The sequence below is a fragment of the Pelodiscus sinensis genome, chromosome 14, assembly GCF_052426305.1.
Source record: "Pelodiscus sinensis isolate ZL-2025 chromosome 14, ASM5242630v1, whole genome shotgun sequence".
NCBI lineage: Eukaryota > Metazoa > Chordata > Testudines > Trionychidae > Pelodiscus > Pelodiscus sinensis.
The window spans coordinates 9,252,107-9,278,509 of record NC_143065.1 but is presented as its reverse complement, the minus strand read 5'-3'; the positions used below and the strand labels follow the sequence as shown (position 1 = coordinate 9,278,509).

Here is a 26,403-nt window from a genome sequence, read left to right as displayed (position 1 = left end):
TGCAACAAAGTCTGTAAGAGGCCCTAGACAACTTCTATTCATTTTTAGAGAGGCATTTTTCTGTCGCTGGCAATTATTAAATCAAGATTGGAATTTTTTTTAAGACATGCTCTAGCTCAAAAGGAATTCTTTGGAGGAAGTTCTATGGCCTTTGTAATACAAGAGGTCAGACTAGATCATAGCAGTCCCTTCTGGCCTTAGAATTTGTGAATGAATTTAGGAACCTGTGTTACTTTGACACAGTAGTATGTCATAATAGAGAGTTGCTTAACTGAGCTACAATATTATAACCTGAAAGGTTTGGCAGTCTACAGAGTCAAGAACTGGTTTTCTGGACTGCAAAAATGTCAATCATCTTGGAATTGTACCTTTGCGAAATCTGTTTCACTGTGCTACTTTTAAAGCTAGAAGCATCCAATGAAATTCTAATTTAGCAATATGCAGCAGAGGGGACAACTGGCTTGCAACAATTTTAAAGTGACAGAATTATACAAACCCTAAAAGTAGCTTCAGCTACACACACTCATGTTCCATCAGATGATGCAGTTTAATATTTGTAAATAGTGCCAGAAATGTTTTACAGATGTGTTATTTTAAATCAGTGGAGTGTTTGCAAAGAGCCTTCCACAATCATGGGTGCACAGAAGTAAGGTTTAACAAGGTACTTCCCAATGTTTGGTCTCTCTCTCTCTGGATTTTAAAAACATCCAAGCACACTAGAAGTATTCTTACGACAAAATGTGATTTATCCATGCAAAGGAAAACAGTCATTTCACTTAATGGCATTGCTGTATTCCTCTGTCTAGAGAGAGGATGAGTTACCAAAATGAATACTGTCCAAGCAGGTGGTGGTATTGTATCACTCTGATAAATATGTAATCATATCTTTGTGCTTGGATATGTAAATTAAAATGATAAAGATATGAAAAAAGACAAGACTGGATACGGTATAATCCATGAACACTGGCTTTATATAAACCCTGTGTACTTCACATTTTTAGCAATGCCATGTGTTTTAAGAACATTGAGTAAAATTTTCAAATATCCCAGTACTCCAAAATAAAACTATATCCATGTAGCTAAAGAAAACCGCAACTCACTTCTACAGACTCATAAATGAGATGTAATGAATCAGTACAGATGTGTCTATACCAAACATGCTGCAGCTTATAAGATTAGCATGACTCAGTCTACACCAAAGATTTCTTTGAACTGATACACCAATATGCTGATCTTTGAGGAGGCTAAAGGAGGGGGTACAAGTGCCCTTATTTCACTGGAAATCTAACCACAACTTTTAGATTTTGCAGTACAAGGAATAGGAAAGCCCATGTTTAATTTTGGAAGCTCTGGTCATTATTTATCTATTTGTGGACTTAATGCATGCACTCTTCGAATTATTTTGGAGAAGTGCTGTTGCCTGTGTTATACAGAAGGTTAAGCTAGGTGTTCACAGTGGTTCTCTCTGACCTTGAAATCTATCAGAGGTTCTCCAAATATGACCGTTCTTTCTTCAGACAGGAATGCCTTATCTGTTGTGCACCTATTCTGTATGTAAATAGTTTAGGAGTTTACAAACTGTACTATAAACTCTTCAATTCCTAAACCCTGGTAGCAAATGAAATTTTTCAAAGGACAAAACCAAATGCTGGCAGAACTGAATTTAGGTACTAAATGTTTGCCATAGGAAGAGCAGAATTTTTAAATCAAGCATTTTTAAAAATAAGAGTGATGTGGGACATTTATTATTTTGACAGTTACAAACTGTAAGATAAATATGGCTTGGTTAAAATTATAAGTTTTAACCCAGAGTTAGAAAATTGTCTGAAGATGGTAAACCAAGCCCTGAGACTAATTAGCATTAACTAGACACTACAGGCCCTCTCCCTCGCACACCATGAGCTGGGAACATTGCAACGGTACACTTGGTCTTCAGGGGAGGGGTCTCACGCATCACTCTGAAAAGACCAAGCTAGCTATTCAATGGAGCACCACTTATGGGCGCCAAGGAATGCCACATTCAAATCCTCCCAGATGGGGGCAGGGCCGGATTACGGCATGGGCTAGCTGGGCAGCTGCCCAAGGCGCCATCCTATGAGGGGGTGCTAGAACACACCCAGGGTCACCTGCAGGTGCCTCTAGGGCTGGCGCATGGAACGCAGTAGGGCGACGGCTGCTGCTTCACCCAGCTGCATCCCGCCTGCAGCCCCAGCTCTTGTGTGGAGACTTGGTGGCTCCTGAGGGGCGGTGAGTTAACATGAGGGCGCTGACTCTTTTTCATTTGGCCAAGTCCTCTAGGCTCCCTCCAGCTGATTCGGGGCTTTCCCTCTGCTTCTCCAGCCCACGTGGAGTGTGGGGGTGGACCCTGGCTGAGCACCATGGCCAGCTGGGGCATGCTCCCAGCTGAGCTTCTGGGGCTCTCCTGGAAGGTGGCACATTAAGCAGCAGGCTGGTTAAAGGAGCTGGCTGGGGGTGCTCCCAGCCCAGCTGGAGGGCGGTGCAGCCTCCCCGGGCTGAGCACAGGGCAGCTGGGCTGAAGCAAAGAGGAGCTGCTGTCCTGCCAGCTGGCCATGGTTTAAAGCTCAGGGAAAGCCCCCCAATGGGCTGGAGTGTAGTGCAGCCTCTGCTAAACACTGCAGCCAGCTGATCAGGCAGCTACCCCTCTGAGCCTCCAGCCCACATGGAGCGTGATGCACCTGAGCTTAAAACCACTGCCAGCTGGCAGGGCAGCAGCTTCTCTTTGCTTCAGCCCAGCTGCCCTGTGCTCAGCCAGGGGAGGCTGCACCCCCCTCCAGCTGGGCTGGGAGCACCCCCCAGCCAGCTCCTTTAACCAGCCTGCTGCTTAATGTGCCACCTTCCAGGAGAGCCCCAGAAGCTCAGCTGGGAGCATGCCCCGCCTCCTTCTGCAGCTAAGCACTCCAGCTAGCTGGGAGTGGTGCACTGCCTTACTTTCATCTCTGTTAACAAGAGAGTACAGAGTAGACCAAAACCTGCCCTGACTCCCAACAAGAGTGATCACAATCAATTAAACTCCATGAGGTATACACCAGGCTGAAATTGAGTTGTGTGTATCAATCTTGGGCCACATTTAAAAAGGTATTTAGGAACCAAAAGATGCACATAGGCACCTAAGATTCACAAAAGTGCCTACAGAGATTAGGTGCTTAATTCCTATCACAAGTCAATAGATGTTAAGCACCTAGCCTACTCAGATATGCATCTTCAGACACTTTACAGAAGTTTTTGTAAAGCCCTCATCCTAGTTCAGCAACTCCTATAGGCACACGTGATTTATCTCCAGGGGAGACTTGTTTAAGTTGTACAAAGTTCATTTCATAGGCAATGCTGCTTCCACATTTCCAAGAGTAATAGCAGCGCCTATGCTAATCGTCTTATTCCTTTGTAAATTATATATATTTAAATTCCTTATTTTGAATAAAAATTTACAGTTTACAATTTTTAATAGAAATTCAAATTTCTCCCTGTACCTAATAGATAAATGTTGAACTTAAAAAAAAGTGTTGATAATAAATGTATTTAGAGTGTATCTGTTTGAAGGGGCACCCACATGTCTCAGTACGGCCCTGATGGGGGGAGAATTACTGGAGAATTCCCTTCATCTCCCGAAAGGGGATAAAATAGGGAGGCGAAGATTATAGGAGATTTCTGACTACCCTCACTGCACTGGACTTTCCACCTGGACATAAGGCTGAGGCCCAAATATCACCTTTTTTCCTCGTGGCCTGCCTACTGCCCAGCCAGACTTCTCTTCAGATATGAAGGGCTTCAGATGGCACAAATGAGAAAGAGCTGGCCTCTGGAGGCACCATTCAGTGGTCATTCATGAGGGACTCCTTTTCCCTTCCATTTGTGACAGCTGCAACTTGCAATCACCAAAACTCAGCTACATCTACCCGTAAAATACTACAGCAGCACCACTGCACTGCTGTAGTAAATCCACCTCCTTGAGAGGTGGTAACTAAATCAACAAACATTGCATGGCTAAAAAAGTAGAAAGGACTAGTGTCAAGATTAGAACTGATGAGGGGAGAGTGTTGGAAGATAAATTCTCTTTATTTGATTGATTTAGGGCTTGTCTACACTGAAAACTTACTTACTATGTCTCCCAGAGATGTGAAATATCAATAGCCATAAAAGGTATCGCTACACCAGTCTAATACCCAGTGTGGAAAGTGCTAGGTTGATGGAAGAATTCTTCTATCAACCTACCTGCCACATCTGAGGGAAGTGATGGAAAAATCCCTCCTGTTGCTGTAGGAAACATCTATACCGAAGTGCTGCAGTTGTGCTGCTGTAGCATGTTAAGACTGTATCTACACTGGCAATTGAACAAGAAAACTTTTGGTGTTCAGAGGTACTAACCCCTACCCCTTGAAACACAAATTTTGCATCAACAAGTACCAGTGCAAACAGTGTGTTATCAGTGGGAGATCTCTCATGCCAAGAACATGAACACTGCTTGCTAGGGATGGAAGTGTTGTGTTGGCAAAAGAGCTGACAAACAGCAGCTACAGTGTCAGATTTTTAGCAGCACAGCTGTGATGTTAAAAGCTGTATAGTGTAGACAAAGACAAAGCATACACATATCCTAAAATACATCTCACAAAAGCGAGTAAGAGTTAAGTAAGCAAAGACTAGTGAAGCACCTTCCCTTTATCCAAGAAAAAGTATCAAATCCTCCCATTATTGACCCTTTAACCTATATTAGAGTTAATGGGAGTCTGGAACACCTATCCACCAATAACTTGTAACAGATGTTCAGACTGACAAAACAGACACAGGAAACTGTTAGGATAAAAAATTCCTGAAAAGATGAATAGAAAATACTGCATGGTTGCCATGAAAACTCAAGCACTTCTAAAAACCAAGAAAACGGATTGCCATAAACACATTTTGCAGCTCTAACGTACTTTAGGAAAATGTTCCCCCCAATATTTTGTAACACAGCATCACAAAAATGCAAACACTGCTGAACTCAGCACTGCTGTTGCCTCAAGCATAAGGAAAACACACAACTTTTTGCCATCAAAGCTGTTGCTAGAGGGAGTAGCTTGCTAGTAAATAGCCTAGCATGTGCTAACACAGTAGGGAAGGAAACTGGAGCTTTTCCTGTGCCATTGTTCCTCTCTTCTTTAGGCAAGGGAAGGTTACTTTATCAGCAAGGAAGCCCATGAGAACTAGCAAGGGTCAGGTTTCAATACACTACAGTATGATTATGCAAAGCCTTGCTTACAAGCTGCTTAGCATAATTTGCATGGTGTTCATTACCCTCATGTTCTGTTGTGTACCCACTTTTTCTTAGCATTCACTATAATGTTCTCATTAACCTGTTATTCTAATGCAGTGATAGGCAACCTGTGGCTAGAAGGGTCATATAAGAATATAAAATATCTAGGGACTTGTTTACATTGTGTTTACATTGGATCCACACTAGTTGAGGTATACATTCTAGTGCACAGCAGTGTGTCATGAGCTAATTGATCGTGTGGACCCTGCTGATGCACACTAAAAGTTCCTAAGACTATGTGTACACTACTACGGGCCATCGACCCAAGTTACACAACTTTAGCTATATGAATAATGTAGCTGAAAATTACATGCTCAGAGCAGCTTATTATAGCGTCTTCACAGCAGTAAGTCCACAGCTGAGGCTCTCCTGCTGACTCCGCTTCCTCTTCTCATTCTTGTGGAGTACTGGAGACGATAGGAAAGTGGCTGGCGATTGATTCATCTCATCTATACTAGACATGATAAATCAAGTCCTGCTGGAGTGATTATGGCCCATCAATCCAGCCTGTAGTGAAGACATGACCTCTGCTCCCAAGTACACACAGATATAGCGCCATTTCAAACCGTATTACATTAATGCGCACTCAGCAACTTTTAACATAAACCAGCTAGGATCCACACAATTAGTATACCACACTCTAGTGTAGATTAGAATTTACACTCCATCTAATATAAGTGAATATACTGAAACAAGCCTGCAAAGTTTTATACAAGGAGATCTCACTTGAAAACAGCTAGTCATTTTGTATAGCCAAGTTTCAAAAGGCTACATTCTTAACGAAATGAATCAATCTTTTCCAAAAGAGTGGATTTTATGCCCAAGTTATATATTTCTGAAAATAAAAAAAAATGGCTACATAATTCTTATAAAAATCAGTAAAACAGAAACTTAAAGCCATAGTTAAGGCCTTTAAAAATGTTTACCATACAGTAAGTATGCAAATGATCATTCAGAAAGGTTTTGGAGTTTGTTCTTTAGAGGAATTCTTGAGATGGAAACAGATGCTGTAATGAGTGTTTTTCAATGCTAAAATAATCAGACCAATCCTTTCTCAATTTATTATTATCTCCAATTAGCCACTGTATCAGTCTGCACAGCTAGTTCCCACCAATGATGCAAACAGAGAAAGGCATCATGTCCTTGTTACACTTCTCATGCCAAAGTCTCTCGAACACATGCTCTGTTCCAGGAAGAGTTTCATTCAGTTTTATAACCGGAAACTGAACTTTCAATCTGACCACACACTCATGAATAAGATGTATGCTCATGTGACAGTCAAACTTATAACAACTTACCCTAAAAAGCTAAGATGTCTAAAAATAACTATACTGAAGCGATCTGACTTTCAAAGGCTGTTCATACTTCAGAAAGTCAGGGGCTTTAAATGTGCATCAAATTAACAGGCCAAAGAATTAAGCTACTCAGAAGTCACTCCTCTTAAAAATCTTAACTCAAACATAAGAACATAGGGTTGCCAGATGGTTTAAACAAAAATACCAAACACCCCCACTCCCCCGCCAAAAGGGGGAGGCCACAGTTGTTGAGGGAAAAAAAGACCCCGAGAGTTACTAAGCAAAAAAAAATTTTTTTTAAATAAAAAAAACCGCATGGCCCTGTTGAGGCTTTTTGCCGGCGGCCATCTTGTTTTCCTGCTCCGAGCCAGAAGACAGCTCCTCTGGAGGGTCTGGGCCTGGAGGCTGGACCCAATTACTAAGTATGTGTCGGGTTGCCAGGTGCCCAGTATTTTTGCCTCCTGGCAGGGGAAAAAAAAAATCAGAAAATACCAGACATTTTAGATGTCCGTTTAAAAAGAAAAAAAAAATCAGAAAATACCAGACATTTTAGATGTCCGTTTAAAAAGAAAAAAAAAATCAGAAAATACCGGACAGGAGGCGAAAATACCAGACTGTCTGGGCCAATACCGGACACCCTATCAGAATGGCCATAGTGGGTCAGCCCAAAGGTCCATCCAGCTCAGTATCCTATCTGCCAACAGTGGCCAATACCAGATGCCACAGAGGGAGGGATCACAACAGGTAATCCTCACGTGATCCCTCCCCTGTCTCTCACCTCCAGAGAAACAGAAGCTAGGGACACCATTCCTACCATCCTGGCTAACAGCCATTGATGGACTGAACCTCCATGAATCTATCTAGCTCTTTTTTGAACCCTGTTAAAATTCTAACCAAGTTAATACTTACTTTTTTCATATAAATACTTCAATAGAAAAAAATCTATAGGATGATCTGTACCATTTAATAGACTAGTAAATTTTCATCACAGTTTTACGTTTTAACGTTAAACACTGAAGAACAAATATTAAATTCTGGGCCTTCAATCAAGCAGAAAAGGGTGCAATATCCACATATATCCATGGATAGTGGAACAAATACCCGTGGAGGGGGTGGGGGAAGCCAGAGCAGGCCCCTGCACTGCCGGCAGGGAAAGGACTCAAGAAGCTGCACTCTCTCTCTCTCTCTCCATGCAGGAGGGGCTGAGTGCTGACCCTGCCTGATGAGCACTGAACTGCAGAGCCCTGGCATGCTACCTGACTCTTCCATGCACAATCCTGCCCTTCCTTTGCTCATCCATGCTCCCTCCCTCCAGCTCTGTTGTGTGGATACAAGTAAAATCCAGATCAGATGAGGAGTTGAGTCCGGCGGATGCAGATCAGATGTGGATCCGCACTTGCTCTCATAATAGGATTCTATGCTTGGAAGTTGGAGCGAGATATATGTAGACAGGAAATAAGGTGTACATTTTTTGACAGTGAGGGAAATTAACCATTGGAACAACTTACCAGAGGTGAAAGGGGATTCTCCATCACTGACCATTTTTAAATTGAAATTGGATGTTTTGGGGCAGTTCTGTGGCATAGGCCTGTGTCATACAAGAGATGTTAAGATGATCATAGTGATCCCTTGTGGCCTTGGAATCTATGAACTACTGCAGTTTCAAATGGACAGAATTTCACAAGTGGGTCATCTCTTGCTTTTCTCAACTTACAGACAGTGATAGTGCTATGAAAGTACTCTCTATGTTCCATCCTAGAGGGCTGCATTTCCAATGGAAGAAAAAGTGATTTCTTAATAGAAATTGTGATGTACAAATATTACGGTCTAAGTGATAGGTTGTTCGTGTTTTAATGAAAACTGATGAGTGACAAAAGTTGTTTTACTCCTTCCAATAGCTATTTGATTACAAAGCAAAAGTCAAGTGATCAGGCAGGATGCAAAGAAATCTCCGCCATGAATATTTTATCCTCTGCAGATATGAATTTGAATCATTTAACAGCGAACTCCATATGCTGACTGACCACAACAGAACTCTTAGATATTTATACAATTCCATTAAGACTCCAGAGACAGAAAAGTATTGCATTAATTCTAGGCTAATACTGCCAGCACAAGGCCTAACTCACAATGAATTAATTTTAATACAATCCACACTATATTGTCTTTTTGCTTAACTGTTCTAGTGATTTCTAAAGATTGCTGCACCGATGTAAGTTTTGGTTATTTATGCGGCTATTCAAATTTTAAAAATAGCCCTTGATGTTAAGCTACAAAGCATCTGCAGAGGGCTACAAAGAATTAATTCCATCTTGAGGTTCTGATGGGACAGAACCACCAAATTTTAGTCATGCTATATAAAGTCACTCAGCATTCCTCTGAAGGAATTGTTTTTTGTAACTCACTGCAGAGCATAAATGATTCATTCACATGCACAAAAGCTTTCATTTCGGTTCATTATGATTGTGTCATTGTCTGATTAAATTATGATCATTGCTGCTACAATTTATGGAGATTAGGTCCATCAATGGTATTAGCCAGGATGGGTAGGAACGGTGACCCTAGCCTCTGTTTGTCAGAAGCTGGGAACGGGCAACAAAGAAGCGATCACTTGATTCCTTGTTCTGCTCATTCCCTCTGGGACACCTGGCATTGGCCACTGTCAGGTGACGGGACACTGGGCCAGATGGACCTTTGGTCCAAACAAGTATGGCTGTTCTTATGTACCAAAGTTATAGAATTGCAACAAAACTTATACTATGTATGGCATATAAGGTGTCAATAGAAAAGCTGTGATTTACTGAACTGCATGTATCATCTTTCTATCTGAAGTATCACTATTAACGAGAATTACTATTATTATTATCATCAATTTAAAGGAATCCAAATAAAAAAATGTTCTGCCGTAAAAATGTAAACAGAAAGACGGCTTATGTAAAAATCACAGAAACAAGAGTTCATCTAGTCCTTGCACTGAGGCAAGATTAGATCATCTAAAGGTAATGCATGATTGGGGAACATAGAAGGGCAACAGTATGGGATTTTCTGTATTCCAAATCTAACTCAATGTCTGATAATATAAACATCAAAATATATTTTTGCCATATGAATTCCTCTTGAAGCCTCCAGTATTGTCTCGATAAAATGTTCCATATGAACACAATAGTCCCATTGATGATGTAAACTAATGACTAAAATATTTGACCTTTGAGAACATAACAGCAAAAGTGACATTAGTCATTTTGGGGCCGTACGAACATATAGAATTATGCACCCTCAACAGCATGTACACTAAGGCTAAAATTCCATTGCAGGGCTCTTGTGATGTCAAACCATAAGACATGTTTAAATGCTTGTATCACTCATCATTTGTGTCAGCAGGATCTCTTTATCCTTACTTCCAGTGAAATTTTTGTTTTCTGGATTTCTCTCTAGGATACACATTACTTGCTTACGCTTAAAAAACCCTCCAAATGCTATAGCACATTTCTTTCTAACTACTTTAAAATACTAGTCCAGCTAATCCATGTTGGACTTGTATTTGGTTTCATTTAAAAAGACCTATTTCAGTGCTTTCAAGCACCGCTTTGGGAGTGAAGTTGGTTTGGCATCAATGAGATGTGGTACTGATTCTGATCCTCGAGATACCCCACACAATCCAAACCCCTTCAGATAGTGCACGTAACTGACGAGGAATAGATATCAATTAGTGAGCATAATTTAAAGCAGATATCATCCCCCAAAAGAGATGACATTTTTAGACTGTTTCACAGCAAAGCCAGCAACACCCCTGAAAACACCAGAAGGAACACCAACTTTGCCCTATATTAAGAGACAGAAGAGATTTTCCCTACATGTCAATCAGGTTTCTACAACAAAGCATTTTTCAGTCCAGACCAATGGATTTCCAGCTGTTGAGTGCAAAGATCTTCAGATCGCTTCTTGACCTCTCCTGCCCTGAACAAGCAGAGCACTGAAGTCTATAATCCTGCCCAGCAGCACCACCCCTGTACCGCTACTGAAGCCCACCCAGTCTGGAGGTGCAATATGCTCCGAGAGTAGGGCTCAAGATATCCTACACAACATACTGGCTGGCTGGGCATGAAGGGAGAGCAAAATAATTTGACCTCCTAAGCCTGGCTGATCAGCAAGGAGCCAGGTAGCAAAGGATTGTGAACTCTCACGCTGAAAACTGTAACAATGAGCAGTCATGGGCTTTCCTGTAAGAAACCCTTTTTCATGCTCTCTCTGCCTTAGCCTAGTCCAACCGATCTCAGGTAGAGTTGTACAAAACTGGTCTTTATTTGTGAAAATGTTTGCACAAATATTTTAGTTTTGTTCACTTTTTAAACCATATTTGTATTTTGATAAATTTTTCCAATGATGGGGGGGAAGGAGGATGCATGCATGTACAAAACACATAAAAAACTAAGTGGAAAAGCCTCACTGTTTCACTTCCTCTCATGCACTTTTTCTAGTGTGCAAAAAGTAAGAGGAAGTGGAAGAAAAGTAAACTGACTCCTCCGAGTGGAAGGCTGGAGGGCAGAAGCGGAGGGTAGAAAGTATTACATCCTCTCGCTTAAAAAAAAAAAAGTTGGACACTTTTTAGATTGGCCGTGCAATCTTAATTCAGCGCCCTTGCATGTGTGCATTGTGATACAAACTTTAATCCAATCACAAACTTTTTTTACCTGCCTCAAAATGTGCATAGGATGGACGGTGCTCCGGGGAATGAAAAAGCATTGTGTGGTGAATGTTGCTGTAGGGCCCCGGATCTGAACTTCTAGTTGAAAGGTGTGGGGAAAATGAGGCAGGAGACTGCAGGAACAGAAAGGATGGCTTTATTTCGGGCAGTTTGAATGCCACCCCAGATTACTGTTTTCCATCCCTGCCTCTGCCACCAAGTGTCTTGTGATGCTGGGCAAGTCATAAAGCAAAATGTGCATAGGTGGCCACCGTATGTTCCCCATTCTCTAGGGCTCAGTTTGAGAGACCCATGCAATTCAGACCTCAGAAGTTCTGAAAACTGACAAAGGCACCTGAGATCCATGGGACGCTGTTCCAATATATGTAAGTGCTGTAAACCCCCAAGTACAGTAAAACTCCATTAGTCCGGCATCCAATGCTCCGGGACTCCTGATGGTCCGGCACCATCAGGAACCCGGAAGTGCTGGGGCAGCCGGACAGGCTTCCCCCATTCAGCTGCTGCTGAAACTGACCAGCAGCTGAATCGGAGAAGCCGGGAGCAGAGCAGCTGGGGTGCTGCCGGGTTGGTCTCATAGCACTGCCCCTCGGAGCTGCGGGACCAAACCGGCAGCACCCCAGCTGCTCTTGGGGACGCCTGGGGCAGAGCAGCTGGAGTGCTGCGGGGTTGGTCCCGCAGCGCCGTCCTTTGGCGCTGCGGGACCAACCCGGCAGCACTCCAGCTGCTCTGCCCCAGGCATCCCCGAGTCAGCTGCTGCTGAAACAGATCAGCGGCTGATTCCAGGAAGCCCGGGGCAGAGCTGCTCTGCCCGGGGCTTCCTGGAATCAGCCGCTGATCTGTTTCAGCAGCAGCTGACTCGGGGACCCCTGGGGCAGAGCAGCTGGGGTCCTGCCGGGTTGGTCCCGCAGCGCCAAAGGACGGCGCTGCGGGACCAACCCGGCAGCACTCCAGCTGCTCTGCCCCAGGCGTCCCCAAGAGCAGCTGGGGTGCTGCCGGGTTGGTCCCGCAGCCCCGAGGGTCAGCGCTACGGGACCAACCGGGCAGTACCCCAGCTGCTCTGTCCCAGGCGTCCCCAAGAGCAGCTTGAGTGCTGCTGGGTTGGTGCCGTAGCGCCGCCCCTAGGCGCTGTGGGACCAACCCGGCAGCACCCCAGCTGCTCTATTGCAGGCATCCCAGATTCAGCTGCTGCTGAAACTGACAAGCAGTGGCTGAATCAGGGATGCCTAGGGCAGAGCCGGACTATCGTAAGGGGGGCTATGAGGGGTCCGGAGTGGCATCCCCTCCCACCCCACTCCAGATCCCTCATAGCCCCCCCTTCTGATAGTCCGGCATATCTGATAATCTGGCACCCCCTGGGTCCTAAAGGTGCCGGATTATCGGAAGTTTACTGTACTCTGAAAAAGCAGGCCCAAGAGTTCCAAAGTGTAAATTAAATGCATGTGCTCAGTTTGAATCAATTTTGGTTTTAATTGTTGTGCCTCGATTCCCCTAGGTAAAGCGGGAGTAACACTATCAGCTCACCACACAGGAGTGTAGAGATATGATTTTAAGGTTTGCAATGAATTAAGATGCTAGAATGAGAACTCAATATAAAACCATAGAAAAGTAATAATTTTATATTCAGTGCGGGCAGGATCTGGATGGGGTGCAGTGAATAATGCATGGGACCACAATCACTGAATGATGAGGATAACATTAAATATTGAATAGCTGCTCATTCAGTGAACACTCTCCATCTAGTATACTGAATAAGGCTGAGGTCCTGTGGAAAAAAATAGTATATGATCATGTCATTCAATACTTATATACGCACAAGGGGGCTGAATTACGTTACACGGCCACCTTAATTTTAATGTTTTCTCACTTTTGAATGCTTGACTTAACTTTCTTTTAATGTCATTTAGGTGATACATAAGTATCATAAAGAACATTTTTCCCCATGTCTGATATGAATGTTCAGCTCCAGTGAGGATAAAAAAAATTAGAGGAAAAACCCCTTGACTAAACATGTAAGAATTGAGATCTGTGATCCTCAAAGAATGAAATAAAACAGGGTCCTCTCTCCATATGAACCACTCCTGCTGAGGACTTCAAAAGTGAAGAGAGAGGCCCCAGGCGTGGATGGAGAGTAGTGATGCTTAGAGGTAAGGACACCCTCCCCCCCCCATACACACACACACACACACACACACACACACACACCACCTTTGTCTCCACCTCCAGGGCCAAACAATACAATACAAATCTTTAAAAGCGCACACAGACTGAAAGGCAGAGCGCACTGTAAAGGACGCTACAGTAGTTTCAGAAAATATTTAACAGTTTCCATAATCACACTTCAGAAGCATTTTTGACTCCGGGGTAAAGCTAGCAGACTAAAAGGCTAGTTTTCCCTATTTTTCTTATAAAATAAACTTCTCTTGTCATTTTACTTTAGAATCATGGACTGCAGACAAAAACATTACTTCGTGCTTGAAAAAGTCATGGGTTTAAATAACTCTTACGTACTGGACATGAATGGAATTTTAACTGTTTATTTCTGCAATGTGAATTTCAACCCTTTCTAATTGAATAGCTTCTTGTAACGAAAGTGGAATCTGCTTTTGGATACCAGTACTTCTCAGTAGTCAGGGAGATGAGTCTTTATAAAAGTGAATGTTCTCTATTGTGTTTTGAAGGATCCTTCTAAGGGATCTTCAGCTGACCCTCTTAGCAGAACAACATCCCTTGACAAATCTATTTGGGCCTGATTCAGGAGTCCACTCCTATCCAAAATACATATGTATACGCTTACGGCTAAATATGTGCTAAGTGCTTTCCTGAATAGGAAAGGATTCAAGCATTTGCTTAAATGCTCTGCTGAATCAGAGTCCTGGGATTGGGCTAAATAAGGAAATTAGGTTGGTAGAACTATACTCAGTGAAAACCCACCACCTCTGAGCAAAACATGACCTAACTCCTCCCCACCCCTTTCCTCCCCACAACAGAGCACTAGATTGAAGAGAGACTTCTCTCATCAATATACCTCCTCCTCCCCCGATTTGGGGAGGTGGAATACCTACATCAATACATAGGTAATGTTTTTAACTGAAGAGCTACAGCAGAGCCATTGCAGCATTTTAAGTGTAGACAAGCCCTACGTATATTAAGAATTACCATACAGAACACCGCTGGTCCTCAGACTCAGAGGGAAACTGAGCTTCTCAGGAGCTCTGCAGGAGATGGGGAAATGGGACCTCTTACATTCAGAGATTAGGAGCTTTGCAGGACTTTAGGGACAAGACACTTCTACCCTGCTGAGCTCAACAACTTTAAGGAACGAAGAGAAATGGAACAAAACCACATGCACGCACCCTAACCCAACCATAAAGGTACTCAGGTGAAGCGATACAAATCTGGCTGTGTAATGTGCCGAGTGGCATGCACAAGGATACAATATCCTTGTATGGTACTGGTCTGAACACAGGCAAATCTCTAATTTTTAAGTGTCTAAAATAAATAAAATGAAAATTATAGTTTTATGGGGATAATATTTTATGAAATTCTTTATCAAATGTATTTTATATTGATACATGACAGGTAAATATCTGTCATTTACATTGTTTTATAAAAATACTATCAAACAAAGCAGCTAAAAGAATTACTTTCTAGATTTCTATTTTTACACGCTCCTGGAAATATTTCTTTTAACTTCTTCCCCCAAGAGAGATGTTCTACAACAATTATACTCAGTTTGAAAATGTATGTAATTTACATTTTGTTGGCCTGTATACTGAGAATCAGGCAATCTTCCAAGGAGAATTCAGTCTATTTTATATACACAAAGGAATAAACTACTGGATTTATTGTATTGTCTACAAAGGATTATAGCCATAATTATTAAAACAAATAATCAAACAACCCTACAAATGATGAAACAATACATAAAAACTGCTCCACAAAATTTACTCTGCAAAAGGTTACTGAAGTTCAAGAAATCAGGTTAAGTGACTGTTCTCTGTTAATTTGTCAGTTATATCAAAGATCACAGTTAAAGGATTTTAAATTAACCAGTGGAGTTGGGTAGTGCTTGGACAAAATAAAAAAATGTCACTAAAATAATGCTCCCTTATTTACACCAATAGTACAGATCTGTCTCAATTATAATCCATAGTGAACTGGACATATTTTCGAATCACTCTAATGATAAAGTTCTCTAAACTGTACCTTTGTTGCAATCTCTGCTAGATTTAAATAAAATATTTCAAGTGTTCCCAGGTCATGATTTGATTGCATATCTTGCAATAATTAGCACTATTTTTAAATGCTCAGTTCCCTGGAGTTATGTGAATACACAATCTCAGCTTTCATTTTTAAAACTGTTTCTAGACCTCGTGGATGTGGAAGAAAGCATGAAAATATATACCCCTAAAGATTAGAAAACCACAAGGGAAAAACCCCAAACCCCCCCCCCCCATGTAATTTTTAAAAATAATTATTTTTAAGCCAACTGTGACTTTTCTGGGGCCTCATTCGGGCTTTTTGAACATTTGGGACTGGCAATGACACCTAACACATCTTCCTATGCATCTAGCTTAAAAATACTTAGCTCTCAAAACACTTTTTTGTTACATTTCTTGCGTCATTCTCTGAGTGCCACTCTCCTCTTTCTTGAACATCTGTATGGCAATCACAACAATCAATTAAACAAATGTATACTTTTACAGTACCCTCCAAGTCTTCTGTCTCTGTCCTGATCAGTTCCCAGTCATCACCGTGCAATGAAATTAGTTCCACTCCCATCAGCGAAGTTGCTGATATATTTTCCTTGTGGACTCTCAAACGCTGATAACCTTCACAAAAAAGCACAATCAGCAACCCCAGCAGCAGTTGTGTGTATAAAGCTTTTCTTCTTTTCAACTTCTTTGCAAATGCCAGTTCCACAATTCCACGCTCTGTCTTATGACACTTCTTACTTTCACATGCACCACCTCAGCTCTGGCAAACCCCAAGTTCTTAAAAAAAATCCTTCAGCTGTTCATATAGATTTCAACATCTGCACGTTACCATCCAAAGCAGCTCTCAATTACCTCTGAAATAAACATGCCTTTTGTCCCCATCTCACCACCACTTTCTGTTGTCTGCAGCTTGTGCTGTAGATTGAAATAGGAAGGCAAATTATTTCACAGAACGGTACCACAGGAAAAAAATCTGAAAGGCAGACCAGCCCTCGGCAGCATGTTCCATTAAATAGCTGCAGTCTTGTCAGCTGCACAAGGCTGGAGTTAAGTCTTATATTATGAGGAAGGAGGAGATGACATCATGCATTATCCTTTCTTCCTAGCAAGATCCACCCACTTCACCCGAGCTCAGCATCATAAATCGCATAGTGTATTTCTACACAGCTGACAGAGTACAATAAAATATGATAAAAAAAATCATAGAAAATTCCTTTGCAGGAAAATACCTAGGCGGTGCTCTAAATTTTAGCATACTGAGTAAATTAGAACAATTTTCTTAACGTTAAGCATATATACTCAACTAAGATGTAGATTCTGCAAATCTACGTGCTCCATATGCCCCAACCTTCAAATCTTAATTTAGCTTATGAAGCAACTTCAAAACCCTAAAAAATAAGAAAAAGCAGGAATCCCAAAGCAGTTTGTTAGGTGGAGGGGGAGGGAGAGGGAAGGTTTATAAAAAGACACCAGAGGTTTACTCACTATCATGAGCCAAGCTTCCCTGGAAACTTTTAAACTGGTAATTCTCTTTTATTTCCCAAAGCCTCACCCTCACCTTTTGGATAATTCTACACAAAGGCTATTAAGAGGGGTATGACAAACATGGATGCATGCTTTCCACAGCTCCTTTCATGCCATGGGAAGGTTACATTAGTAATCAAATGCAAACAAATAGCACTGTTACTCATCCTCTTAGAACAGATACTCTGTTTCAGCAAGCCATCCAACAGAATCTACCCCCTTTTTGAGATTGGCTTTCAAAATGTTTTAAAATGTAGCTCGCTTCATAGTAAATTTCACAACTAGTTAATTCTGGAATGAATGAAACAGAGCATGTGATCAGTTAACCTCTGGGTTAAGGTATAGCACCACTTATTTACCTTTTTGGGAGCTTTTCCCCAAATAATTCTCAGATGTGAATTCAACCCACAAATGAACATCTGCATGGTTAAGAGCCCACAGGCTGTTATTTTTTACAAACCAAATGTATCTTTAAAAACTGTACTTGCAAAAGTTTATTTATTGAAAGTCGGTGAGTTTCATGTTACACAAGACAATCTGAGACTTCACCAAGGCCATTATAATCTACATAGAAGGACAACAAAAATGTATTGAGAAACAGAGGCAAATTTACCTTCAAACCTTTTCCTCCAAACAAAAGAGGTTACAAAGCAACCATCAAACCTTGAGAATTAATACAAATGTAAAGTCTATTTCTATTCTGGAAAGTAACTATGTAGAAATAATGGTATCTAAGTCAACAGTTCTGATCCCTGCTTATATTCAGTCATAGCTGCTGACTTTATAAACAAAAGTTTTCCCTGGACTAGACAGCCAACATAGCGATCTGGATTCTCATCTCCCTCCATGCATAAATGAAATAGTTAACTAAATGCCAATTCAAAGTTAAATTTTAGTCTATTTTATTCACCTCAGTGAATAAAACACAGTGGCAAAGATCTAATGACTGAATCTGGCCTGCAGAAAACTGGTTAATGAAACATTAGCTGGCAATTGAAAAGAAAAAAAAAAGGACACAGTTACCAGTAAAGGGAGCAGACACAAACATGGAACCTCGCAATGTCTCTTTTTGGAGTAGAACCACTGAATGGCTCACATTGCCATGGACTACGTAGAAAATGTCTTGTTTAGCTAAAATTGCAACTCGAGTGCTACAAAGAGCACAGCAGTAACCAGCTCCCATTATTACAGTGAGAAGGGGGAGGGTTGAGCCACTAGAAGACCAGTACATGGCTCATGCCTAGAAATCCCAGGGTAGCATCTGAGACCAGGGTTTATGGAAGAGCAAGAGGGAGTTTATTACATTCAGGTCTAGAAGCTAACAGACCAGAAGGATGAGTTGTTCAGTCAATCTCTCTAGTCAGAATGAGTCTGAATGTTTTTAAGATACTAAATCACCAAACTTTTTTTTTAAAAGTCATTTAGAATTTATTTCCAAAACAGTGCTATGGACATATGGCCCAGTTCAGCAAAAGGTAATGCAGCTAGCTACCACTTACAGCTGCAGACACTGAAAATATTGGGCTGTGTGACACAGAAGCCAGATACTTTTGCTAAATCTAGCACTCTCAGGGGGAAAAAAAACAAATTTCTAAACACAGGGATGTATGATGAAAACAGAGTGGCACAAAAAGTGGAATAAATAAATATCTGATAAACCCAAGCATTCTATGGAAAAACCCTGCAAACTTAACAGACACTGGCACGTATGCAAGCACCGTGCCACAACCTAGTGTCTACCAAACTCTGAAACACTGTGCTTTTCGTGCATGGTGAAGAATGAGGCTGAAATATGACCTTTTTTTAGCACCTAAAGAAGTTAGAAACTCCCTGAAGTATCGTAAGATGCCAACTTTGCTAAAAATCACAACTGTCAGAACAAAATGACCTTGTTCTCTGTCTTAGAGTAGCCAGGCACAGGCCAAATATTCAATTACTCTCCATCATTAGTGGTCCTTCCAGAGTGGGGCTGAGGCAAGATTTGTAGGACAGTACTGGGAAATACTCACTGCTCATCTGAATGTACTTTGTAAGCCACAGGCTTCGAGGTATAGTGATGTCATTCTAGCACATTACAAAAGCACTAAATCTCACCGGGAAAGGGAAGAAATGCTTTTCTGCATTTCTACAAAAATAGAGCCAGTCAATACATTCAATTAAAGTTTTTTTTTTCCTTTTAATTGATCTGTGCTAATTCTGAAAAATAAAATTGGGAGGCGTGTTTTCTGAAAGTGGACCAGCGTTATAAACGAAGATATAATTTTTACTCATGAAACAGCTCCAGGGTGATCAAAACCAGACATCTAATATTTAACAGATGACTAGATAGAAAAAAGCCTGTGTTATCGTTAAGTCACAAGTATAGTTGAAACATCTAACAAGGGAAATATTCAAAGAAAGATTAATACTAAACCCAACAGAAGATTAGCCTGAGAACTAGGATATGTATTTAGAAAAGCAGGTTCCTACTTTAAATGTCATTCATAGGGTGGGAACGGCTTACATAACACAGTTCACATTTGAGCTACATTGCTGGGTTTATTTACCTTTTTATGTATTGACTCACTGTACTACAATGTTATAAAAATTTCAAAACCAAGTCTTCCTGGCACAAGCATTCCGTTTTAGGGACAAATAAGTAAAAGGTCACTATTATTAATCTGGGATAGGTAAGTAAAATATGAAATGAAAATGTAAGACTTATGTATACATATGGAAAAATATTAAACATAATTGTTATACCAACCACATTATCATCTACTAGAATGAAGAACATCTGATCTCAAAAATGAGAGAAGTACCTTCTGCTTCAACACTTCACTCACTTCTATTACTCGTAGTAACTTTCCTGTGTGTGCAAATTGTGCATTCGAGCACGAGTACAGACTGCAACCATACACATTTTATTATATACCATTAGAACATCTAGTGGATGAGCAAGCGAGATTCAGGAAAGACAGAAGTACCATACAGCAGATATTAGCACTAAGATTGATAGTAGAGAAAGCTCAGTGAAAGAACAACATCTACAATTGCTTCATTGATTTTCAGAAGGCATTTGACGGTATAGATCAGAAGGTGACTTGGGCGGTGTTGGAGTCGTACGGAGTGGATAGCAGACTGATACGGTTGTTGAAGGATATCAACAATAATGCGGAGGCAGCAGTTGAGACTGTGCAGAGAGTTGGGAAGTTTGTTTAGAACGAGTAGAAGTCCGAGACAAGGAGATCCGATATCTCTGAGTATCTTCATCACATACCTAGAGAAAGCGATAGACAAGATCCAGGAAGAGATAGAAGGGATATCGGTGCATGGGATGAGAATTAACAACTTGAGGTATGCGGATGATATAATTATCATTGAAGAAGATGAAGAGAAGTTATGGAGAATGGTGCAGGTGCTAAATGAGGAAGGGAAGCAGTATGGACTGATTATGAATATCGATAAAATGAAGACAATGGTATTTGGACATAAGGAAATGGGAAGGAAGATCAGTGTAGATGGGATCTAACTAGAGACCGTAGAGAAGTTCACGTATTTGGGGAGCAACATGACATATCTAGACTATAAGAAGGAAACAGCAACTAAAATAGCGAAAGCAAGAGTGAGTTTGAAGGCGATGGATAAGATCTGGAAAAGTAAAGCCATTACCTTAGAAATGAAGCGGAGAGTCTTGAAAACGTGTGTATTTAGCAGCATGTAGTACAGATGTGAGACATGGGTGATAATCAAAGATGTGAAGAGAAGGATATTGGCATTCGAGAGAAGTTGTTATAGAAAGATCCTGAGAATAGGATGAATGCAGAAGGTTATCAACAAGGAATTATATAGGAAGATAGAGCCAAAAGAGAACTTACTGCAGAAGATTATACAATGAAAGTTACAGCTATTCGGGCATATCTGCACAATGAATAATGAGCGAAAAGTTAAGACCCTGGTATTCAGTATAATGTATGGTCTGAATAGGAGAGGCAGACCCCACAGAGAATGGGTAGATGATCTAGTAGATTGGTGCAGAGATAGTCTACAAAAACTAAGCCGCTCCACACTGAACAGGGAAAGATGGAAGGAAATAGTGAGGGAGGCAATGGACACCAATGGGCGCCGAGCCCATGGTTGATGATGATGACGATAAAGCAGCACATAACAGAAATGACTGTAACAAGAGCCATTCTTAGCTGCAGAATTTACCCTTTGCAACAGGTATTCGCTCCAGTATCTTTGCTTTCGTTCCATCATGATACCTTCATTTTTTGTTGTCTCTAAGGTGCTGCAGGACTATTCGTTGTTGGTTTATTTCGTTTTTTTTTCCAGTTACAGATGAACACGGCTCTCCCCTCTGAAACTTCATTACAAAACAAATTCTAGCTCATTCTAGAACACTGACAATGAGTATGAACTGATGAAGCCATGATATGATTTTTGCTTTTGTGGAATTTTTTTGGGAGAGGTGAGGGAAGAGAGGTGGTAGCTGTTGCAGATGAAAGTCAAAGCTTTGTGGAGCCTTGCAGTGCGCGATCAATAGCGTTGTGGGTGGCACGAAGGTGGAAAGGAATGCATAAATCCTTCTAACTTCTTATTTCCATTTGTTTAAGGTTTTGGGTGGGTGGGACTGTGGGCTGTCAACCTTAACTGCAACTAATTGTAGCTTCTGTTTGCCAACATGCATACAAAAGTTTAGGAAAAATGTTTTTGGACTGTCGCTTTTCTTTTACCTTCATTCCTCTAAGTTCTTATGACTTACAATTTAATTACAGCCTGTGTAATATTTCTGTTCCCAGTTTCTTTTTAACAAGTAACATCTTTTGTATTGTGTGAATAGCATTAATTCCATTAATATAATCCCAAAAAGAGTTAAACATATTTCACCATAAAAATATACATATTTATTCATATTAGGACTTGGAGGAAGGAGAAGAGTCCTGAACTATTGTACTGACATAATGCATTGTCAGTGCATTGTCTACAAAGTGTAAAACAAATAAAGAATGATGCCACAGACTAGTGGATGCAACCAGCAGCAGAAAAGGCAACCCAGCATCCAGAATGCATCTTTGATAAAGACACTTAAGATGGGTCTACTTGTAAAATGCACTTCTTTTTAAAGTCTACTTGCTCTCATAGTTACTGCTGATGCTATTCTTCCAAAGGAAGAAATTGGAAAGAGAGGAAAAAAAGGAAAGTCATGACAGGGTTACACGACAAAAATAATGGGGAAAGGACTATCTGACATCTCTACACTAACACATTCTATACCTTTACAGAAGACTCACTGAGAACGGTTAGCTAGTTCTCATAGGAGTGGTATGTGTACATACACAGTAGAATTACAATGTATGGATGCCGAGTAGCTTTTTTGATGAATTGATATTTGACACAAACACAAAAAGCCATAATAAAGCAGGGTAGTATCTAATGTTTAGAAGTCGACTCTCAAAGAACACAATGGGGAATGGAAAAAGAAGAGACACACATTGCTTAAAATACAAACATTCTAATCCTTCCAGCAATGCTTTTAGGTAAGAGATTAAAAGGAGATTAAATGACCATGAGATTTGTTTTCCAGCATGATGATCCCCAAGCACATCATTACGGTTAAAACCTCTCTGGAGAAGGCAAAGAAAAAGGCCTTATCAAAACCCCTCTCAACTTGAGGTATAGATATAATTGCTCATGTCTGGGGTTATACAAACAATGAGAAGGCCTGCTGTGTGACACATTGCCTTACGCCCATGACAACAGCTGGGACATGATTTCATTTCCCGAAACAGTCTTCTGGATTGTGATTGGAAATTTGTGCAAGGCAGACCAGATTTCCAGCATTGCAGGGTGGCCTAATCTTAGACCTGAGTGCTAGTTCTATCTATTGGAGGACTCGGGGGTGGCCATGTTAGACTGTAACTTAAAAAACGTAAACAACGAATGGCCCTGGAGCACCTTAGAGCAGTGGTTCCCAACCTGTGTTATGCCATGAACCAGCAAACTCATTCACAAACTTTTGGCAGATGGTAACATTGTATTTGCATATTCATTATGCAGATAATTAATATGGAAGTATGCAAATAAAATGTTACTATCTGCCAAAAGCCCCGTCTCCTAGAGCGCCGTTAACAGCTAGCTTCAACTCCAACAGTCGCCACAGGGCGGGCGGCTGCTACAGCTCAAGTTGGCTGTTGGTGGTGGTTCGGGGGGGTGGGTCTGGAGAACACCCTGGCCCCAGAGCTCCCCAGTGCCAGCGCTAGCCCCTACCCTTCCACTAGCCCCCAGTGACAGCCACTGACCCTAGGGTCCCCTGCACCCAACCCCCTCAGCAACAGCCTCCCACCCTCAGAGCCCTCCAGTGCCAGCAACCCATCCCAAACGCCTCAGTGCCAGACTCCCACCCCTTAGAGCCCCAACACCAGCCTCCTGTTTCCACAGCCCCACTGCACCCAATCCCCTCAGCGGCAGCCCCCAGTCCTCAATTAGTCCCATGTCCCCCACTTCTTAGAGATGCCCAGCACTAGCCCCACCCCTCTCACCTAGCCCTGTGCTGCCTCTCAGCTGCCAGCTAAGCACTGCTGATCGGGTCATGGCTGCTCTAAGGCTTCCATGCGGGGCTCCAGGACAAAGCAGTCAGGATTGCCTGTCAGAAACTCCAAGATCTACTAGTAGATCCCCATCTACTGATTGGTGATCAGTGGCGTACAAGGAGAGACAGACTTTGTAGACAGCACCACTACTTAAAATTCAAGCAGCCTCTAAATCCTGCTCTGTTAGATGGCTTAAGGAAGTGGTCAGAGAGGTTTGTGTCACAGCAAAAGAAAACCATTAGCAACTTGTAAAGCTCACTCAAGTTCAATAGGACTTTCAAAGGCAGAAAGAGGAGAAGCATCTTTAAATAATATTTTCAAAGCCACTTCCTGGCCTTGTGCTCGTTCATTTGTCAACCATGATAGATTTGCACAAGCATACTCCACTGTGACATTTACTGAAATGCTTTAGGCTTTCAAAGGATGCCCATATTACAGTAACTCATTTCTCTGGGAGGTGCCAACTGTTGAACTGCATACTAGAGTGAATAGAGAAGCAATTTTCCTTATCTGTTTTTTTTTCTTCGAGCTCTTTCACACAAGTCCAAACAGTCTCCCTGTAAGATTTGGGAGTCTGTCTTATTACTGACTTTTCTGTTAAGAATCCCCACTATATTCAAGTTGCTGTGGATTTTAAAAAGTTATTTGTTAACCATTATTCAATAGTGTCAGCCAAATATTTTGTTGGGTATGGTTTCCAAAGCATTCAAAAGAAGACTGAAGAATTATTAGACCATGATAGAGAATGGAATTCCATCATCAGAACTCTTGGGATACATCTGGACTGCAGCTTGAGGAATCCTCTGAGCTAACTTTAATCTAGCTAGCCTGGCTCCCGGCTCAGTGAAATCGGGGAGATGTAAAGCTTGCCTCCAACCCAGGATAGTTACTCATAGGGCTAGCCCTAACACAAGTCTGCCCTGCCACATCTTGCTTCACTGTTCCAGGGCCCAGAATAACTTGGGTAGGTGAGCTCAAACTCAAGGCACACCCACGACTACAGTCTAGAAATTAGTGTCCTAAAAACTACTACGCTTTGTTCTTTCCATAGGCTGAAGACGTTGCATTCCTCCGTTCCCTTCTCCCTCCACCCCAAGATCCCTTTGAGCCACAGTCTCATCCTCTTCTGTTTCAGGAATATAAGGCACCACACACAGCCCTCATACTAGAAGCTCTCTGTACACCCCTCCTTCCCCCTCCCCCCACCTCAGGTCCAACGGCTCCCTCCACCCACACCAGGAGTCCCCATTCCCTCCTCTAGTACTAAAGAGTATCCCAGTGCCTCGAGGGCAACAGTACAACAGGTTGCCAATACTCCTACTTTCTACTAGAGGTTGAAATACATCTGTGCCACACCTTGATTTTAGCCATCTCATCCAGGTCACATTAACAACACAGTCCTGGAAAAAACATCCAAACAAAATTTAAATTTGTAGCTGCTGAAACAGCATTTCTTGCAGTATTAAAAATGAAAAACTAAATTTATATTGACATTATTTGTTTTTAAGCTACATGACGATTCAATCTGCATTGCTCAATGAAAAGGTATAGACTGTTTCCTGTTTAATCTGCAGGTTTTACTATACTTAGTTCATCCATGCAGCCAAATTCACAAACAGGAGTATAGCTTTACATACTGTTATATATCCAGTGGGAAAAGAAAATCTTTTGGACTGCAGGCTTTGCTATCAAAGGTAGAATCAGAAAGGTAAAACATACTGTTGGCCAAAATAAAGAAGGCGAACTAGTCTTACCAAAAGACAACGTTACAAGATCAGCATTCACCACCAGTTCTTAAATCCACTGAAAGCATTACAAGCTTTCTTTTGGAAACACATTTCTTTAAAATGGTAATATCAATTATTCCTAATTATAATCTTAGAGAAAAGCGCTACATTTAAACGCACATACAATCTTGCATGGGTAACAAAGTTGTATTAAAAATTACATTTTTTAAAAACAAGCTACTCTTTTAAAGGTGAACTGCCATAAATCTATCTACCTCTTCATTTTGATTACCAGACAAATGGTTTTAGTTTGTTCTTTAAGGTGTATTTATAAATCTTCCATACATTGAAACTCAGATCATGTTTCTCCAAGAAAAGGGCTGCCACTGTAAAAGAGATGCCTCCTTGAATCTAGTTCCTCTGCATGAATCTATCTCTGTAAAGATACATTTGGGGCTTTGAGCATCAAAATCTAATGCAACCCTCTTCCCCTGTTAAGTGCCCCGCAATAAGCGCTTTCTATAGGAGGACTGATACGTTGACTAATACACACTACTGCACAAGTGTGGCCAGGAGTCTGGTTTTCAACCAGAACACCTGGCCAAAAAGGGATACTGGCTCATGTCCCCAGCTAGCTGAGCACTTAGGCTGCCACCCAGGAGTGATTCAAATGCTTCCCGGTTGATTAGAAGAGCTTGCACAGCCAGCAGTATGTTTCTACTAGTGGTGGTCCGCATCCACACATGCCTCAATGCACATAACATTTATTCCGCACATGGATGGAAAATAGAGGGAACAGTGGTCCTGGTGGCTCTACTCAGCACTGGCAAGTGGACCATTAAAAGCCCAGTTGGGTGCACAGCAGGGCTAAAACCAGCTCCCCACCTGCTATGTCTCCATGTAGCTCCTGGTAAGTGGACAGCAGGTCCTTGCAGCTCCTAGACCTTGGGGGGGGGGGGGCGAGGTGAGAGAGCAGGAGCCTCTGTGTGCTGCCCCCATCCCGACTACTGACTCTGGGCCTGATGAAAGTGGGGGACAAGATGGGGGGATGGAGT

General features: G+C 41.7%; 1 protein-coding gene across 9 annotated transcripts in view; it reads right to left on the bottom strand.

Moving 5' to 3' along the window:
* The window catches only part of MYO9A (myosin IXA), a 309,520-nt gene that overhangs the window by 233,239 nt on the left and 49,878 nt on the right, over positions 1-26,403 (bottom strand). The window contains exons 1-2 of one of the 9 annotated variants that reach the window (XM_075897518.2): positions 16,378-16,604; positions 16,018-16,140 (exon numbers count right to left, since the gene is read on the bottom strand). The exons of 6 other annotated variants lie outside the window; for them this stretch is intronic. The gene's annotated coding sequence lies outside the window, so the exon portion shown is untranslated. Of the gene's footprint in view, positions 1-16,017; positions 16,605-26,403 lie in introns of those variants that run through there. 2 more of the 9 variants (XM_075897519.2, XM_075897516.2) reach the window with 2 other exon arrangements.